The 13,184-nt window shown below is 46.7% G+C and overlaps 1 protein-coding gene across 1 annotated transcript in view; it reads left to right on the plus strand.

The window, feature by feature from the left end:
• The window catches only part of LOC149355064 (prolactin-releasing peptide receptor-like), a 329,760-nt gene that overhangs the window by 76,399 nt on the left and 240,177 nt on the right, over positions 1-13,184 (plus strand). The gene's annotated exons all lie outside the window — the stretch shown is intronic.

Consider the following 13,184-nt stretch of genomic DNA (forward strand, 5'->3'; position numbering starts at 1 on the left):
CAGACAGAGATCGAGAGAATGAACAGGACGCACGCTTAGCTTAGCCGGTCTGTTCTCCTGCCTTGACCCCACCCGATTAATAATACGCAGAATTAAAGTGTACAGACTACGATCTTTAAAGGGTGCCGCCACGTCAGTGTTTGTTTCCAGGTTTATTTTAAGAGAACACCTTTTACCGCGATCGACTTATGACACCTGTGTAGCAGAAAAGTGGGCGTTGTTGACCGTTGACAAGAAAAAATCCGCACAGGAGCAACCTAGGTGGCAGGTAGGCCGTTTAGGTCGCGTGACCTTGTGACGTCATCACAACCTGCCCACCGATTTTTGAACAAGCTGTCCACCGTTGTAGGCGGCAGTTAAATTAATGAATGGTGGCGAGATGTTGCTCTGGCAGAGAAACCTGTGCCGCGCAAGCTCTATCGCGGGGCAGTGGTGGATCGCTTAACTGCTGCACTACTGCGCCAGGAGTGGTACTCGAATTCCCAGGGTTCTACGAATATGAAGTACAGAGGAGAAAATTCCTGACCTGAGGGCCGTAGCCCAATAACGCTATGGCGTATCATGCACATAAGGCGGAGCTGACGTGACCCCTCCGGTTTTATTTCTAATCAATTGCAAAAAAAAATGCACTCTGACAACACATCATGGTAAGCATTATCCAGGCTGTTGGAGCAAACAAGGTAATTTATATCGACAAAAGGCTCGTATTTCTTGCCTTATTCCCTTTAATTTTTCCTTGTAGCATTGACTTCACATTCTAAGAGGCGAAACGTACAATAACTCACTGCGCTGGCCGCTTGTGATAGCAGCCTCGCTACACGCAGGGGTTTCAAGTCAGACGCCGATGACCAGCCACCTGTTTTGTTTTCAACGTGTGTTGCACGAAGAAGACGTGCGATATTCTTCGAATGGAGATAGCTGCAACATCACTAACACGGACTAGCTTATATGGAAGTAAACATCCAGTAAGCTGTCCTCCAGCACACTCCCTTTCAGCGGCAGGGTGTTGTGCCTGAGGCTTGGGGTAGATTGCCGTCACCTAAAATACGGAACACTTAAGGTTGGCGGCGCAGACAAATTCCCTCTTCAAAACATGGGACGTTCTGGCAGTTACCAAGATTTTACCCGAGGTTTCAATGTCCTCTATTTGCTAGCCTCACGAGACTAAGGTGCCGCGTTTAAGAGCGCCCTCCCATTTCTAACGGCTTCAAGTTACCGTTACTTGCGGTCGAAGTATGCCTCTGTTACCAAGAGCAAGCATTTGGTATATTTAGTGCTCGAAATCTACCCCAGGGCTTGGGGCAGCGTACAAGGCCCCTAAAGGGATTGTGCTAGAGGACCGTTTACTCCCTTTTTAGTCCCATATAGGTTAATTTGTGTTAAGAACGTAGTGCCTCCAACCTAACGAAAAGTAGTTAACTGCGTGTTGGGAAAAATATAAAGGCACTACATGTACGAATATAAAAAGGACTGTGACAGTCAGAACTGCTTTGGACATGGCAGGTTACAATAGGCGATTTTGATTAGCCACAGTGTGTTCGATGCAGCTCGCTGCACCCCTTCGATTTTGCTTCGGTGCTTTTTTTTTGTACTGCTGCGTTTTCATGATAAACTTTTGCATGATAGCACATTTGGTTGGAGCTTTTGACGCGAAAGCTTCACTGCGGTAACTCTTGCTTCGATCACCGGGTGCCTAGTTTGAACTTTCAGCTGAGTTAGAGGTCAAACGATGAAAAAGTTAGAAAGAAATACAGTCAATATCCATGACTGGGAGTCGAAGCAGCGACTGCGAGAACTGATCTTCTTTAAGGGCCGCTCAGCGAGACATCTAGGTTATCGTCGCATTTCTTTTTATTTATTGCATACAAATAGTGCGGAAAAGAAAATTCTAAGCACGCTTACGACACAAAACACCAGGCCACCATACACCTGCATGACCCCACCTTCCGGAACATCAAAAGTCTGGGAGGCACACACATGCATCCAGATAGGGGAGTCAGCTAGGCGGCCCTTGCAGGGCGGCATATACTCCCCGCGCAAAAGCGCATTGTTCACGAAACACAGCTTTCGATGACCGTGGTGATTAGGCTGGCCGGTCCATCATACGGCTTTTCTAGAGATTATATATTCAAAGCAACATAAATAGATCATATGGCGCAACAAAGTTTTTCTCCATAGGCAAAAAACGAATGTCAATGTCCTTCTTAATTGTTCGTTGTAATATGTCCAAGAAGAACGCAGCATCAAAGCACAGAATAAAACAACAGTCAGTTGTCTCTGGTGTACTGCACAGGCGGTAATTCACCGTCCATGGCGCAAGCATCTCTTTAGCATAAAGCCATGCCTTCACAGGCAGCGTAGATGTGTGTAGTTGGAAGAATAATGTCTTTGAAGTAGATTAAATGCACATTCGCCTAACACGCTTTAAAACACTGGAGTCAAGGAACTCCAGAAACGTCCGATACAAAGGTACAGGAAACAAGTACTCTGTAAGCGCCTCAGTCATCTGTCGTCTGGAGAGGCTATACAGGTAGTACAAAGAAAAGCGCAGAGTGAGAAAATTGAAGGTGTCAGCAATTTCCTTAACGAATCCCCGTAAAGGCCCCTCGCGAATGTGTCCAGTCGGTGCGAACAAGAAAGGCAAATGACCACTGAGACGCCTAATAAGCACAGCTAGTAGATTAAGGTGGTTTACCTAGCCGCCGCGGTGGCTCAGTGGCTATGGTGCTCGGCTGCTGGCCCGAAAGACGCGGGTTCGATCCCGGTCGCGGCGGCTGAATTTCTTTGGAGGAGAAATTCGAGGCCCGTGTACTGTGCGATGTCAGTGCACGTTAAAAAACCCCAGGTGGTCGAAATTTCCGGAGCCCTCCACTACGGCGTCTCTCATAGCCTTAGTCGCTTTGGGACGTTAAACCCCATAAACCAAACCAAACCAAGGTGGTTTACCGATTTGAAAAAGAAAAAAAAACGCGAAATAAGCTGATGCACGAATAAGTGAACAATGTCTATTCCACCAGAGTTGTGAGAAAGAAATAGGTTACTGTGACGCGTGGGTTCCCGTTGAGAACGCCATACGAAGATAGAAAATATTCTGTGCATCAACTGAACTTTCTTTCTCGCCCAGTGAAGAACCTGCAGCACATAGGCAAGTTTTGCAAATAAAAAAATGTTGCAGACTTGTGCCCGAGCAAACACTGACAGTTTCCTTTCCAACCAAGCCTTGGTGTGTCGCCTCATGGAGATTATCTGTGAATCGCAGTAAGATCCACGGTTGTGAATTTGATGAAGAGGAACCCCAAGGTAGCGAAGGGTCCCACAGACCCAGCTTATGCCATCATAATGATTTGGCGTTGTACCCCAATAGCACAACCAAAACCCCTTGAATTTATCTAAATTAAGAGCCGTACTTGATAGCTCGCAAAGCTGCTCAGTCAAATGTAATGCCTCAAGCACACTCACTTTGCCACAAGAAAAGAGGGCGACATCATCTGCATAGGCTAAAATCTTAATTTCACTTTGCCCCAGGGAGAAACCACGGATAGTTGCGCTGTTAATAATACTGATGCAAAGGAGTTCAAGATAGAGGGCAAACAATATAGGCGACAATGGACAGCCCTGGCGAACAGATAATTTCAAGGGAATAGGTTCGATTGGTTCTTGATTAACAATTAGCCTTGCATAGGACTCTTTAGAGCACAGCCTTATGATGCCACTGAGCAAAACCACTCCAATATTTGTATGCTCTAAGTCTGCAAACAAGAAATTGTGACGAACTTTATGAAAGGCCCTGGAAAGGTCAATCTGAATTAGAACTACTTTTCCGGTCTCATCTGCTACTGTCTCCAATACTTAACGTGCAATATGAATATTGGTTTTGATTCTGCGGCCTCTGATACCGCAGACCTCATGCGTGCCAATTAAGTGAGCGACAACTAGCTGCAGACGATTGTAAAAAACTTTTGCAAAAAGTTTGCAATCTACATTACAGAGAGAAATTGGACGATATGTCTCAACTGTTTGAAACCAATTTGTGTCTGTGCTTTTTGGAATTAATATAGTACGCCCAGAGTAGAAAGGGGGGGGGGGACAAAAATTAAATATCGTAAGATGCCTGGAAAACCTTCATCAAGACAGGCTAGGCAAGAGGAAAACGTTTTATAGAACTCGCCAGTAATGCCATCTGGTCCCGGAGATTTCTGAGCCTTCAGGTCAGAAATGGCAGATTTAATTTCGTCCAAAGGGATAGGCCCCTCCACTACAGAACACTGCTCAGCGTCAATTCGGGCAAATGCTTCGATTAAGGGACTGTAATCTGATCTCACATTTATGCCCGCACAACCACGGAACAGCTTCCGATAATAGTCAAAGAAACCATTAGTAAAACCAGTACCATCGTTGTATGAGCAACTACCATGCTGAATTTCCAATAGTTTTTGAGCAAGAGCAGCCTGCCTTTCATCACTCAGGGCCCGTCGAGATGGTTGCTCATCAAGAACCTTACGGGACCGAGACCTTATCAAGGCCCCTAAGTATCTTTCGGTTTCAAACTGTTGAAGCTCTGCATTGCGGCAGTGATATCTTCTATATAGGCACCTGGGCTAATCATCTATAACTCATGTAGCGCAACCAAAGTACGGCCGAGCTCTCGAAGGCGATGACTCTTCAAAGACGAGATTCTTGCTGAGGATTCAATAGCAATGTTTTTTTTCTTGTTTAAATAAGTCCCATTTTTGCTAAAGTGAGATATCACCGCGTGATCATGAGTCCTTCAAGCAAGTACATACAGCAGGTTTGAAGATTTCATCGGGGAGCAGACAGCTATTCAGCTTCCACAGCTCCCACCGAGGATGGAGTATGCGCTGACTGTACCTCCCTATCTGCAGAGACATCATGCAGTGATCACTGAAGAATATGGGTCGCACCCAGTAACCAAAAACACTGGCTAACATGTCTGCTGAAACGTAAATCATGTCAAGCCGAGCGCTAGAGGAGCACTGAAAATGAGGGAAATGAATGTTATCTCCCTTATCTTGCCATGGCCATAACGCTTACTTAACACTGCTCGGTCTTCATCCCTACAAACAAAACTGAAATTGCCCAACAGCACAATTTTACGATCCGTGGAAAAATCCGTGGAAAGGAAGGATGCAACTTAAGATGCATAGGTCATTGGTTCCAACCCGTGTCGCAAGCTAGCCTTCAATTTCACTAAAACATGGAAGCAATATGCAAAGAGAAATGCTATCACAACATCCGGATTGCTGTACATGTATGACGAACAGTTGCTGAAAATTTTGTTGAATATTTTTGGGAATGTAGCCTCCACATTGTGGTCAGCCAGTAATGCCACCACTGGGATTTCATGTGCACCCACGATATCTGTCGATCACACTAGCGCCGTCGCTTTGGCGTTTAGCGACGGGGATTTTCGCCGCGTGTCTCTTTAGGTTTAGGTTTAGGTTTATGGGGTTTAACGTCCCAAAGCGACTAAGGCTATGAGAGACGCCGTAGTGGAGGGCTCCGGAAATTTCGACCACCTGGGGTTCTTTAACGTGCACTGACATCGCACAGTACACAGGCCTCTAGAATTTCTCCTCCAAAGAAATTCTAGCCGCCGCGACCGGGATCGAACCCGCGTCTTTTGGGTCAGCAGCCGAGCACCATAACCGCTGAGCCACCGCGGCGGCGCGTGTCTCTTTCCATGATTGCTTTTGTTTGCACGTGGCAGTGATTGTGACTGAGCTCGGGTCTGAAAACATCACTCTAAACTTCGCAATTAATCCTGACTCGTGACTCTCATGTCATAATTAGTACTAATTATTTTGTTAGCAGCAGTAATTATGTTGATTGTCTCATCATTGTCGTATTTATTCAACTAATATAACGTAAACTAGCAATAATTAATTAGATTAATTCGTAGCCTTGAGAACGCTATAGCGTTGCAGCCAGCTGGTCAAAATGCCAAACTAACAAAGACATTCATGTGGCAGAAACATTCTCGATCGATGATCCCAATCACTGTTGTATCACTGGTTATTACGATAGGGGAGCTCACAAGCCCAAGGCTGTTATGTAGGTCCTGTTTCCGGTCAACAGCATCGCAAACTCAGCCCTGGTTAGCTGACAACCGAAGCCGCATCTCGCGGCAGTCCTTGCAACAATTTATTTTTGTTTTATCTTGAGCCATTGGTAACTGCCAGCTCTAAATCTCGGCTAATAGCTAGCAGAGCAATGTCACTTGCTGGCTCCAGTGCAAAGGCAAGTAGTTATTATCAGTAGCGTAGAGACAAACCAACAAATCAGAGGGATGGTTGCGACAAACGCCCTTTGGTACTCACACTAATTGCTACCGATTGGTTCCAACGTCACTATCTGAGGCTGTCAGTTGTGGAAGCAAAGAAATAAATAAATTCCTTTCCTTTTAGTGCGGAAGTGTTTGCCAGGTGTTACGGCAGTGCCGTAAAGGCTATTGAACCAGAAAAGAAAGGGGAGTCTCAAAGGGCACCCAAACTGACAGCAGAGTGTGGGGTATCCGAGCCTTAATTGGCTTAGAAATGTTGCGAAGGTGCAATGCAAGGTGCTATGCAGGATGTCTGAGCACAATAGGGTCTGTGGCTTTTGATGCCAATAGCGTTTCAAGTTTGTCAAATTAATGCACACGATGATACTGTAAGGCGCCAGGAAACTAGGACAAAAGATACCGGGTTACAAGTGCTGCAATACATATCATACAGACGGAGACGAACGTTTCCAACGATTTATTAACCTTTCGACCGTGGACCTACCTTCGTCAGAGACAGTCTGACATTCTTCAGAAGGTCTTTGAACATTCTCACTTCATCAGAATGTCAATATATATATATACATGTATATATGGTTTGGTTTTATGGGGTTTAATGTCCCAAAGAGACTAAGGCTATGAGAGACACCGTAGTGGAGGGCTCCGGAAATTTAGACCACCTGGGGTTCTTTAACGCGCACTGACATCGCACAGTACACGGGCCTCTAGAAATTCTCCTCCAAAGAAATTCAACCGCCGCGGCCGGGATCGAACCCGCGTCTTTTGGGTCAGCAGGCCGAGCACCATAACCGCTGAGCCACCGCGGCGGGGCGAATATATATATATATATATACGGCAGCAGTTAGAAGGGGATCATATCAATTATCGACCTTGATACAGATCTTTTCGAACGCACAAAATATAGCCGAAATCGTCCGCAAAATAAAGCGACAACGTAAAAAACCACAATGGAGCTCTGCAAGCAAAGGAAATGATATGTAGCAAAGAAGGAATTCAAAATATGAGCGCAAGTCACGTGCTTGAAACACAATGAAGATGAAGGCTTCATAATATACGAAATGCGGTTATTGTTTTCACTGGCAGTACAGAAATTAGTTTTGCTTTCATTAACGCAGGTATTTTTTTGTGTTTATCCACGTGGGTGCATCTTGCGTAGGTACTCTACGCTCCTGCAGTATCTAATTAATCAAAAATTATATTCTGAATAAAGAGACCACAGCACAGGGCGCTCACATATAACTTGCGGTTCCTTCTGACGCTTACGGGGTGGCTATAATATCACTACTTTTTTTTCACCGCAATTTTGCAAACCCTCGAAGATTTTAGATATTCTCCCGTCGTTTCAAGATATCTCAACGCTTAATGACACATTTTAGGTCAGAAAATACGGCGCGGTAACAGCCTCCCATACTTGCCGTCGTAGCTACCACTCCAAAGGACTTTATGCGCCGCCTAATCATTCAAGAACTTTGTATTTTGAGTAGAGTGAAGATACATGACCCAACAATGAGAAACTAAGTTGACATCAAAGGTGCTCTTCCATTCGATAAGTTCGTTACCTGTCTCGAGGTTACGCAAATTGAGTTTTTGGTCTTTGCGACTACGGATTTCTTTGGATGTGAAAGCGAAGTTTTCATTCCCATCTATTTTCGTACTACGCAAGTTACATTTCAGCTCGCCTTACGCTTGCTCTAGAACTGCACTTATTTCACTGCTCTGAACAATTTTATAGCCTTCAAAGAGGGAAGGTTTACTCCAAGCATATTATGCAAATAACAGGCTCCAGCTACGTAAGGCGTTTTTGTGTCATCGGAATTATGCAAATAAACTGAGGCAGAATTTGTAAGGATTGAGTGGAATGGGTTTAACGCTACTTAAAAATAAAAGATATATCCTCTGTACCCCACAATTTAGAAAATCTCAGTAACATGTGATATCTCAAAAAAGAAAAGAAAACCTGAGCAGGCATAGAAACAACTGCGCATCAATTTTTTCCTTGCCCCTTTTCAGAATTACTGAAACGAAGACGAGCATCAAAGGTGTTGTTTCGTATTAAGGGTCTTTGCAAGCCCGCTGAGATACTATTGGCGGCTTCTTGTCGCTATAATTTGTCATAGGGCAGCAGGACAGACAGTGCGCCTTCACTGAGCCACCAGGAAACAGAGACCCTAAAGCAAAAGCCGGCATTCTAATTTTGAACGTTCTCGGCCACATTCTTTTGGGCTCCTCGAAGTGGATTCCTAACGCACGCGATGAGCAGGTCAGCGCCCCGGCAATTTTTTGTGCATTGAATGACGAGAGGAGAAAATACCGAATAATTCCTTGTAAAAACGATGACATCGCTAATGAACCGGCTGAAGAGTTTTTCCCGTTATAGGTGTAATTTTTCACAGGCACCACGTGCCCGTGAGCAAATTGATGCGAGAAATCTTCAATGAGACGCGAGGTAAGGTAGCCATTATGGCAAAAGCGAACCATGTAAACACAGCGCAGAAGAACCTGGGCAGTCGTTTTCCCCATCCGCCGCTCGGTCCTGACTCGATCGTCTTCCACGGATATGCGCGCAGAGACAAAGAAACCTCCAGCCATCACCCAGAATTGTCCGAGGCTCCGGTGGGAGAGCACAGATCGAAGGAAAATAACCTGTCAGATCACGGGAGCAGAACGTCGCTCGCGCAGCTAATTAGAGCGAATACTCCGGTTTTCGTCGCTCGCCGTAGAATCAATATAAGCGAAAGCGGAAAGCCGAGGGCGAATAGCTGCCGTTATTGGAGGCGACGGCCGAACCTTGCGCTTCGACCACGCTGCCAGTGCAAGCCGCTCCCACTGAATGTCCCGACCGGGAGGAATGGAAGTGAATGTGTAAGAAAATGAGGATTTTGCTTTCCCCGCCGAATGTGGCGTGCGTCGCTCCTTCCCTGACGGAGGGCTCGCAACACGAGCTAAAGGGAGACCAGGGTGACAGCTCCCTTGGATAAGACGTAACGCCGAGGCAGGAAAGAAGAAAGGAAAAACGCGATTGGTCGAAAAGGCTTTCGTTTTCGATCCAGACACCAATCTCGGCCTAGCGAAATAGCAAAGCGTCACTCGTGGAAGTGGAAAAAGGTGTCAGATGTGCTCCTGTGGCTTGGTCTGCCGCGGAAATAAAAGAAAACTGGTACCTGTGCGTACATTACATGATTATTGGGGATGCCTTTGATTTTATTTTCTGCCTGTGTTAATTTGCGACCGTGCGTAGAGCGACCACATTTACTCCTCTTTATATCGGCACGTCTACTGCCTTGTCTTCCTCCACTGAGGGGCATGGAAAACTGGCAGCCCAACCTCTTCTTATCTAATCCATCGCGTGTGGCCCTGCTCCCCGTGGTGGACAGCAAGAGGAAATCATCTTGACGGCGCTGATGGAAACGAACGCGGAGAAACCAAGAGGAAGGAAGGACATTATGCATCGGCTTGCTCTTCCAAAGCGCGTCAATCCGTGCGGGAGCAGCTGTGTTTCTATGCGATTTTTTGCGTAAGTCGCGTAAATCTGGTTGACGCAATGCTTTCTTATTGCCCGTGTCAAAGTTGCTTCCGCTTTTGTGTAATACCCAGCTTCAGAAATGTCGATAAGTACCTACAACAGAGCTTAGTGAGCTCACTCAGAATGGAATGCGTCTATCAGGCGCAGAGTTGGCCAAGTCATTTAATGAATATTTTTTATCATTTGCCAGTGACGCACATGATCCTATTTTCGCACTTTATTTAAACCAACGGGCTCAGTCTACTGCTTTTTTACCCCAACAACAGCGAACGAAATAAGCAGTGTGTTCCTTTCTCTCAAAAACAATAATAGTACCGATATAGACGGATTCGTCATTCGACCAGTTAAGCATGTGCTCGATCTGGTATCACATGTGTTCTAACATGTTTTCAATCTTCTTTTTTACGTTGGGACTTTCCCCAAAAAACTTCAGATTTTCAGAGTTATAGTTTTTTACAAAGGCGGGGATAAAAACGAACTTTCAAACTACAGACCCATTTCCATTCTTCCGGTCTTCTCTAAAGGCCCAGAGAAACTAATAAATATTCGCATGTACACATTTATTTTAAAACATAAACTGATCACTTCCGCGCAGTTTAGTTTCATCAAAGGCATTTCGACATAGACCGCTTTACTAACATGAAAAGAAATAATATCGGAATCATTCGAACGCAAATGTGTACGTTGGGCATCGTCATCGATTATTCGAAGGCCTTTGACCGTATCAATCACTTCAAACTCCTAGAAAAACTTAACTACTACGGATTCCGTGGCCCTTTTCTTCCGTTATTAGAATCTTGTCTTCACCACCGACGACAACAGGTTGTTGTACATGATAGCACATCCGACCAGAAACAACTTCATGCAGGCGTCCCCCAAGACAGCATCTTGGGACCTCTGTTGTTCTGCGTATATGTAAATGATTTGGTCATTATTGATAATACCGTGATTTTTGTGATGTACGCAGATGATACTACTACACTCCTGAGTGCAGCAAATCCATATGGTTTATTTTCCAGAGCAAATCATACCCTCATGTCGTTAGCATCATGGAGTAATGCGAATTATCTTGTTATCAATAATAATAAAACTAAGGCTGTCCTGTTCAAGCCCAAACACCGCAATGTGTATATACGGGATTCACTCGTTCTAAATAATTCACATATTCCCATTGTACCTCCTGTCAAATGCCTTGGTGTAATGTTTGAACAGCATATGGTATGGAACGAACATACAAATTTTGTTATCTCTAAAATTTTACGTGTTACTGGCGTCCTTTCTAAACTAAGATCTTGCTTACCAAAAAGCGTCAACCTCTTAATATATAAAGCTTTATTTCTGTCAATTATACATTACTGTCATTTGGTGTGGGGCACTACCGCTAACACGAATATTATCAAACGTTACAGATTGCAGAAACAGGCAGTTCGAAAAATCACGAATGTTCCATATGACAGCCACACAGGGCCTATCTTCACAGAACTGAATCTAACACATATCCCTGAAATCTACAAGACAACGTTAAGAAAGCGTTACCAGGCAGGTATTAAAAGAAACAACAAAGCTCTTAGTAGTATCGCTAACTTATCACCTTAACTATTCGCCCGCAACACTCGCCAACTTCAGCAATGAGAAATTCCACGCCTGCGCACTAATTCTGGGCAACAAATTCTGAAATATCTTCTCCCGATTTTTCTGAATGAGCGAAGTACTTGTGATTTATCAGATGTGGGAAACTGTATGATCGTGTACCTATGCTTGCTGTACATTGTCATGTACACGGGGCCGCGGACCCAGTCAAACCCATATTGAGGCTGTAGCGCCCGGCGACGCTATAAAGCGCAGGCGCTGAGATCGGTGTTCCCGCGACAAAAGAAAATAAAGAACGACAGCGCGTGCTCGGAGCGCACGCCCGGCACGCGCAGTTCGGAACTAGAAGCCTGCCACGCTGGTCGTCTCTCTGTGGTGCTCCGCTGCGACCCCGCTAATACCTCAACAGTGGTGACCCGGCGAACCGTGCCTTCTTTCCCAGCGGCGTTCCAGCATGGCGTACTGGCAGCATCCAAGTTTCGACCCGCCGCTCCCGGCGTTCCGGCCTGCAGGCGTCGGCGGGTGGTTCGCCCAACTGGAGGCTGCGATGTACCTGAACGGCATCACCATCCAGCCGTTCAAACACGAAGTCCTTTGTGACATCCTCCCACCCGACCTCCTGCGTCGGCTCACCTACTCTGCTTTCGGCGGCCGGCCATACGATGAGCTGCGTGCGGCCGTCTTGGCGTACTTCGGCGCCTACTACGTTCCGCCGCCGCTCTACGACGCAGCGGACCCGTTTTCGCCGCCGCCAGCCTCTGGCCCTGCACCGGCCTCGCTCGCGCCCACGCAGCCTTCATCAGAACCCGGCCCGCCTCAGCAGCCCCTCGCCGCCTCGCCGCCACTCCCGTCCAGCGTCTCCAGCCCGGCTGTCTCTCTCGACGCCACACCAGGTGGGATCCGCACGAGCTCCGCCTCGCGTCCTACTCCCACTACCATCCGACCCGCGTCTCTGGCTCTGCCTCCTTGCGCTTCAGTGGCGTTCTCGCCAGAGCCTCCTGCAGCCAAGGACGACTCTGCGGCAGCAGCCGTGCCGAGGCTTCCGGCATCCCCATCTACCTCGTCACTACCGCCAACAGCTCTGCAGACCTCTGCTGTGAGGGTGCCGCCGCCACCGCAGCATATGCCATATACCAGCCCCACTACCCTGGCGACCACACCGCCTGCCCAAGAGGCCCCACCCCAAGCCCTCAGTACGATCAACTGCTTCTCGGATTCTGACCCTGGCAGCTCGACACCGCTGCAGCAAGCGTCTGCTTTGGTGCCTGACTTGAGCCACCCTCGGCACCGAATGGTCGAGCTACCCACACCGAGTAGTGCAGCAACTGTCCAACCACCAGCTGTGCCTGTTGCTGTCAGCCAGCCGTCTGATGTAGCAGTCTCAGCTCCACGGCATGTCACTGCCACAACCTCCTGGCAGCCACCTACACTCTTAGAACTAAAGGAGTGCAGAGGAGTGCCCAGAACACACTTTGAAGGAGTATTCGCTTGTCCCATATTCCACTCCTTTTTCCAGAATAAAATTACTCCCTCTGGACAAAGAGTGATCCAACACCTACTCAAGGAGTACTGTACTACTCCTGCAATAGAGTACAGGCACTCCTCCGAGGGAGTAAAGCTACCACATTGAAACAGCATCCTACTACTCTTTCAGGTAGAGTTCCAGGACTCCGTTTGTTAGAGTGACTATACTCCTTCAAGGAGTATCAGCCCAGATCTTATATTACTCCTTCCAAAGGAGTTTCACGTGTTTTCAATGTATCGTACTAA

The sequence above is a fragment of the Amblyomma mixtum genome, chromosome 3 (genome assembly GCF_055824585.1).
Source record: "Amblyomma mixtum isolate Tamu chromosome 3, ASM5582458v1, whole genome shotgun sequence".
NCBI classification, from domain to species: domain Eukaryota; kingdom Metazoa; phylum Arthropoda; class Arachnida; order Ixodida; family Ixodidae; genus Amblyomma; species Amblyomma mixtum.